Source organism: Pristiophorus japonicus, chromosome 9 (genome assembly GCF_044704955.1).
Source record: "Pristiophorus japonicus isolate sPriJap1 chromosome 9, sPriJap1.hap1, whole genome shotgun sequence".
NCBI lineage: Eukaryota > Metazoa > Chordata > Chondrichthyes > Pristiophoridae > Pristiophorus > Pristiophorus japonicus.
Window position 1 is genome coordinate 221,117,894 of NC_091985.1, and position 7,452 is coordinate 221,125,345.

Here is a 7,452-nt window from a genome sequence, read left to right on the forward strand (position 1 = left end):
ATGAGAGGCGAGAGGCAATGACAACATTCCATGAACGAATAAAAGAAAAAGAATGTGTGAGCGAGGTGTTTAAATTTGATCAAGGACACCTGCCAAATTATTAGAGACACTCCCTGTCCTTCAGGACCTGTGTCCAGGGGAGAAGCTGATGGTTTATCTGATCAGCTTTGGGTTAAATGTTGTGCTCATCGAGCTGAGCACCCTGTGCCAGCATCAAACACTCTCCAGTCGGACACAGCACGGGTTAAATACAGAGTGAACCCATCGGTCTCTTCCCGACACAGATACTGAGGGACAGGGAGTGTCCGGGAGAATTACATTTCTCACTCAATAAGGTATAAATTGATCCTGTACCTCTCCCCATTAATCCTGGGCTTCACACGGGTCGAATCCTGCTCCTGTTTCTCTTCCTGTAACAGCACTGAGCTCAACCCAGCCCATAATGAGCAGGGCTCAGGGAGGTTAGCTGCTCGGCACTGCCATGGTGTTATAAAGCAGGGCCATTCAGCCCAGCGGGTCCTCTCCTTGTCCCTTTAAAGGTGGAGAGGTGAGACATCCTGTCTCAACACACATCCCCTTGTTCATACTGAGAATCCCCGGGGAAGGGCCAGGGCCCAGAGTGTGGAACACAACCAAGGGGGAAAGGGGAGGAGCGAAGGGGAGGTAAATCAAGGAGTAGGGACTGAGGGCCACCAAGCTTCAGTTTTAGAGCCTGTAGACCTCAGGAGGGGAAGACCGAGTTCAGTAGTTTTATGATCCAAGGAGAGAATAAGGAGCAGATGGGGGGACTGGTGTGGATTCCAGCATAGTGAGGATGTAGGGGGAAGGAGATTGTGTCGGGCCATGTATTCGGGTGTCGGAGGGACAAGAGAGGAAAGGTCAGAGGAGCAATTACTGCAGCAGTGTCCATAAATAGTGAGAGAGAAGGTGGGGGTTAGAGTGGACCATGGACAGTCTGTTACACTGTCTGTTTGCTGTGACCAGCTTTCCTTCTGTTAAAAATAGCCTCCTGTAGCCCAGTGACACAGACAGCCCATTAAACTCCACCAATGTCCTTTGGTCTGGTGAGGTGTACCTTTGTGAAACATGGGCTGTTGTTAAAGCTGCTGATTCTGACTCGCTCGCTGAGAAATAAGCTGCAGAACAGCCGACACCGTCAGCTTTCAGGAGACGTTTCACTTTGGAGATTGGATTGACCATTGAGTTTGACTAAATTGATAATAAAGTAACAATGCTGCTTTGCCCCGTGACAATAACAGATTAAATACAGTATTACAGGGACTCATTACCCTGGATGGTTGAAGTGGCCCATGTGATATAATACAATTTTCTGTCCTGTCAGATTTGGACATCTTGTAGATCCATCCTTTAAAAAGTTGTGGAAACTCAGTTCTCAGATAGATTCCACACAGTTTGTAACAAATGCCCAATCAGCTCATCTTATTCTCGAGACATCAAGGACCCGACACACTGCATGTGTGGGACACAAAGCTCATTTATTTTACGTTGATACGGATTAAACTCCAGCCCAGTTATAGGGTTACTAACAGCAGCATTAGCAAGCCTCAACAACCAGAATGAACATGGTTCAGTCCTGGATATGATTAACAGCAACAATAACAGCAGAATCCAACCCCTGTACTCACTTGTGAACTCGCTGGTGCCTCAGCAGGTTGGATAAATTAGTGAATCTCTTTGCACACTTGGGGCAGGTGAACGGCTCCCCAGTGTGAATTCGTTGGTGTGTCAGCAGATCCTTTGTGATTTTAAAGCACTTCTCAACATCAGAACATTTAAACGGTCTCTTTTCAGTGTGAACAAGCTGGAGTGTCCTGACTTTGGATGAATGAGTGAATCTCATCCCACACACGAAGCCTGAGAATGGCCTTTTCCCAGTGTGAACTCGTTGTGTGTCAGCAGGTTAGATGAACGAGTGAATCCTTCCCACATACAGAGTAGGTGAACGACCTCTCCCTGGTGTGCACTTGCTGGTGTTTCAATAGGTTTGACGAGTGAGCAAATGTCTTTGCAGTGAGAGCTCCTAAACAATCTCTCCGGAGTGTGAACTCGCTGGTGTGCCAGCAGGTGGTTGGATTGACAATATCCCTTCCCACACACTGCACAGGCGAACAGTCTCTTACTAGCATGAATTTGCTGGTGTTTCAGCAGGTTCGATGATTCTTTGAAAGTCTTTAGACAGTGAGAGCAACTGAATGGTCTCTCCCCGGTGTGAAGGTGTCGATGAGTTTCCAGCACACGGGTAATTGAATCTCTTCCCACAGTCCCCACATTTCTACGGTTTCTCCATGGTGCGGGTGTCCTTGTGTCTCTCCAGTTTGGATGATCAGTCGAAGCCTCGTCCACACACAGAACATGTGTACGTCCCTCCCCACTGTGAATGGTGCGATGTTTTTCAGGCTGTGTAACTGGTTAAAGCTCTTTCCACAGGAACACTCTCACTCAGGTGTGTGTGTGTCTCGGTGCTTTTCCAGTCACACTGAAGTTTGAAATCTTTTCCCATAGACAGAACAGACAAACATTTCTCCTTCCACATTGAAAGGCCGATGATATTGGGTCCCTGATGAATGGAGTGAGTGTGTCAGACCGGGATGTGATGTTGGGTGTGAGTTTGCGGCCTGTAAATGCTGCCCCCCTTCTCTCACAGCCTGGAACAGCAGTTTACAAAAGCCCTGACTGTGAGTCCAGGATAGAAATTCACAACATTCTCTCCTCCTGGTTCCTGGCCCAGGGAAAGGCCGCGCATGCGCCCTGCTGCCCCCTCAGCCTCCCAAGATGGCGGCCGTCCCCCCCGGGCCTGTCACCGGGAGAAAGACCCGCAGCTGCCACCCGGGGGCCCCGCTCGGTGAAAGGCCGGAGCCGCAGGTTCTTGTTCGGGGCCTGAGACCCGCACACGGTGTGTGTTAAGGCCGAGGCCTCCCGGGATTTATTAACCCTCTCCCTCCACCCACCGAACTCTCACCCGCTGTCGCCGCTCCGCCTCTCGCAATTCGCGCATGCTCAGCTCACACTGCCCGAGTGATTGACGGAAGCTCTCGACGAATAGAAAGAGCGAGGGCGTGGCTGGAGGACCGTGCGGGCGGTTGGTCCTCCAACCAATCAGAGTGCGAGGGGCGGGCCTTGCAGCACCTAGTGGGCGGGGCTGAGCCCGGGTCTCCCTCATTGGCTGAAACTCTGCCCCATTGTTAAAGCTGATTTCTCTCACACTCCAGGAGGAAACGGGACCTTCCTGTTGTGGCTAGTTCAACCTGACTGCCTGCCTCTCTTCCGCTCTTACATCCGGTCCAGAATGTCCTTGGAGATGGAGCACGCGGTGTCCACCGGTACGCTCGCGGCCTTCCGCGAGAGGTGGGCACCGGAGGGACTGGAGTGCATCATCACGCCCGGCAACCAGATTTTAATTTGATTTTACGTTTTAAAGTTTAATTTGTTTTAATTGCCGGTGCTTTTAGTGTCCCCCTTCCCTTTTATAGGGGGCACTGGGGAAAATTGTGATTTTAGTGCCCAAAAAAAAACCAAAAAAAAAAGAAAAACACAAAAAAAAAACCAAAAAAAAAAAAGGGGGGAAAAAAAGGGCCTTGAAAATGTCTGGAGTGTCACCCAGGTCGGGTGGCACCGTTTATTGTTTTTATGTTTTCACAGGTGAACTCAAAAGAGTTTCCTGTTGTGGCTAGTTCAACCTGACTGCCTGCCTCTCTTCCGCTCTTACATCCGGTCCAGGGTGTCCTTGGAGATGGAGCACGCGGTGTCCACCGGTACGCTCGCGGCCTTCCGCGAGAGGTGGGCACCGGAGGGACTGGAGTGCATCATCACGCCCGGCAACCAGATTTTAATTTGATTTTACGTTTTTAAGTTTAATTTGTTTTAATTGCCGGTGCTTTTAGTGTCCCCCTTCCCTTTTATAGGGGGCACTGGGGAAAATTGTGATTTTAGTGCCCAAAAAAAAAACCAAAAAAAGAAAAGAAAAAAAAAAAAGGGGGGGGAAAAAAAAAGGGCCTTGTAAATGTCTGGAGTGTCACCCAGGTCGGGTGGCACCGTTTAATGTTTTATGTTTTGCAGGTAAACTCAAAAGAGTTTCCTGTTGTGGCTAGGAGTGCATCATCACGCCCGGCAACCAAATTTTAATTTGATTTTACGTTTTAAAGTTTAATTTGTTTTAATTACCGGTGCTTTTAGTGTCCCCCTCCCCTTTTATAGGGGGCACTGGAAAAAAAAAATGTGATTTTAGTGCCCAAAAAAAAACCAAAAAAAGAAAAACACAAAAAAAAACACAAAAAAGGAAAAAAAGGGCCTTGTAAATGTCTGGTGTGTCATCCAGGTCGGGTGGCACGGATTAATGTTTTATGTTTTCAGATAAACTCCAAAAAGAGTTTCCTGTTGTGGCTATAAACAGATGGAACCCTGTGAGCTGGAGCAAACATTGCAGCATTTGGTAGTGAAATGGATTCATTCAGGACAGACAGCAGGGATTATTGCAGGAAATAACACAATGCAGTGAGAAAGGAAATGCCTTGTCTTATTAACTAGTAGGTTTGAGATTTCGGTGTTAGAACCTTTAATACCTTATTAAGAAATAGAAAATGAGCAGATTCTCGGTCCTCTACCGTACCTTATATTGATCCATCAATCAGAGTAAACATGCAAATCCCGCGTGTCCACAATAACTGACACGAGGTCAGCCCGCTGGATGGAACCTCGGGTGCCCTGAGCTAGATCTCCAATGTCTCCAGTCTCAACTATCCCCTTACATCAGTCATAGAAACATAGAAAATAGGTGCAGGAGTAGGCCATTCGTCCCTTCAAGCCTGCACCACCATTCAATAAGATCATGGCTGATCATTCACCTCAGTACCCCTTTCCTGCTTTCTCTCCATACCCCTTGATCCCTTTAGCTGTAAGAACCATATCCAACTCCATCTTGAATATATCTAACAAACTGGCATCAACAACTCTCTGCGGAAGAGAATTCCACAGGTTAACAATTCTCTGAGTGAAGAAGTTTCTCCTCATCTCAGTCCTAAATGGCTTACCCCTTATCCTTAGACTGTGACCCCTGGTTCTGGGCTCCCCCAACATCAGGAACATTCTTCCTGCATCTAACCTCTCCAGTCCCGTCAGAATTTTATATGTTTCTATGATATCCCCTCTCATTCTTCTAAACTCCAGTGAATACAGGCCCAGTCGATCCAGTCTCTCCTCATATGTCAGTCCTGCCATCCCGGGAATAAGTCTGGTGAAGCTTCGCTGCACTCCCTCAATAGCAAGAACGTCTTTCCTCAGATTAGGAGACCAAAACTGAACACAATATTCCAGGTAAGGCCTCACCAAGGCCCTGTACAACTGCAGTAAGACCTCCCTGCTACTATTCTCAAATCCCCTGGTTATGAAGGCCAACGTGCCATTTGCCTTCTTCACCGCCTGCTGTACCTGCATGCCAACTTTCAATGACTGATGTACCATGACACCCAGGTCTCGTTGCACCTCCCCTTTTCCTAATCTGCCACCATTCAGATAATATTCTGTCTTCCTGTTTTTACCACCAAAGTGGATAACCTCACATTTATCCACATTATACTGTATATGCCATGCATTTGCCCACTCACCTAACTTGTCCAAGTCATCCTGCAGCCTCTTAGCACCTTCCTCACAGCTCACACCGCCACCCAGTTTAGTGATATTACTCTCAATTCCTTCATCTAAATCATTGATATATATTGTAAATAGCTGGGGTCCCAGCACTGAGCCCTGCAGCACTCCACTACTCACTGCCTGCCATTCTGAAAAGAACCGGTTTATCCCGACTCTCTGCTTCCTGCCTGCCAGCCAGTTCTCTATACACGTCAATAAATTACCCCCAATATCATGTGCTTTAATTTTGCACACCAATCTCTTGTGTGGGACCTTGTCAAAAGCCTTTTGAAAGTCCAAATACACCACATCCACTGGTTCTCCCTTGTCCACTCTACTAGTTACATTCTCAAAAAATTCTAGAAGATTTGTCAAGCATGATTTCCTCTTCATAAATCCATGCTGTCTTGGACCGATCCTGTCACTGCTTTCCAAATGCGCTGCTATTTCATCTTTATCAATTGATTCCAACATTTTCCCCAGTACTGATGTCAGGCTAACCGGTCTATAATACCCCATTTTCTCTCTCCCTCCTTTCTTACATTAGCTACCCTCCAGTTTATAGGAACTGATCCAGAGTCGATAGATTGTTGGAAAATGATCACCAATGCATCCACTATTTCTAGGGCCACTTCCTGAAGTACTCTGGAATGCAGACTATCTGGCCCTGGGGATATATCGGCCTTCAATCGCATCAATTTCCCTAACACAATTTCCCGCCTAATAAGGATTTCCTTCAGTTCCTCCTTCTCGCTAGACCCTCGATCCCCTAGTATTTCCAGAACATTATGTGTCTTCCTTCATGAAGATAGAACCAAAGTATTTGTTCAATTGGTCTGCCATTTCTTTGTTACCCATTATAAATTCAACTGATTCTGACTGCAAGTGACCTACGTTTGTCTTCACTAATCTTTTTTTCTTCACATATCTATAGCAGCTTTTGCAGTCAGTGTTTATGTTCCCAGCAAGCTTCCTCTCATACTCTATTTCCCCCCTCCTAATTAAACCCTTTGTCCTCCTCTGCTGAATTCTAAATTTCTCCCAGTCCTCGGGTTTGCTGCTTCTTCTGGCTCATTTATATGCCTCTTCCTTGGATTTAACACTATCCCTAATTTCCCTTGTTAGCCACGGTTGAGCCACCTTCCCAGTTTTATTTTTACTCCAGACAGGGATGTACAATTGTTGAAGTTCATCCATGTGATCTTTAAATCTTTGCCATTGCCTATCTACTGTCAACCCTTTTAGTATCATTCGCCACTCTATTCTAGCCAATTCACATCTCATGCCATCGAAGTTACCTTTCCTTAAGTTCAGGACCCTAGTCTCTGAATGAACTGTGTCACTTTCCATCTTAATTATGAATTCTACCATATTATGGTCACTCTTCCCCAAGGGGCCTCACACAACAAGATTGCTAATTAGTCTCCCCTCACTTTTATACCCTGCAGTGATCCGTCTCTGGCACCAGTCTCTTCTTTGTCTTCTGGGTTTGGGCAGGAAGTGAGGAAAAGACAGCAGGAATTTCTCCAATCTGTGCTTTACAAGGAAACTTTCTCTGGATCCCAGCAGTTACTTTTCTTCAGAAATTTTCTCAATGTTGCTAAACTACCTGCTTACTGATAATTATGCTATTCCTTATAATTTCAAAATTAGAGGTATAAATATCACAAATTATAATCTAATCTATTCTATTACTCACTGCTTTAAGCTTATATTGTGCTTAGTAACAGACAAACCCTGTTCTTTTCCCTGATCTGATTAGAGCTTCCAACTACCCGGTTCAGTGACTGGAATGTCTTATTAGCT

General features: G+C 46.3%; 1 protein-coding gene across 1 annotated transcript in view; it reads right to left on the bottom strand.

Annotated features, from left to right (window-relative positions):
• The window catches only part of LOC139274154 (zinc finger protein 229-like), a 48,688-nt gene extending 45,716 nt beyond the window's left edge, over nucleotides 1-2,972 (bottom strand). Inside the window, exon 1 of the mRNA XM_070891194.1 lies at nucleotides 1,647-2,972. The gene's annotated coding sequence lies outside the window, so the exon portion shown is untranslated. The remainder of the gene's footprint in view (nucleotides 1-1,646) is intronic.
• Between the last annotated feature and the right edge of the window lie 4,480 nt (nucleotides 2,973-7,452).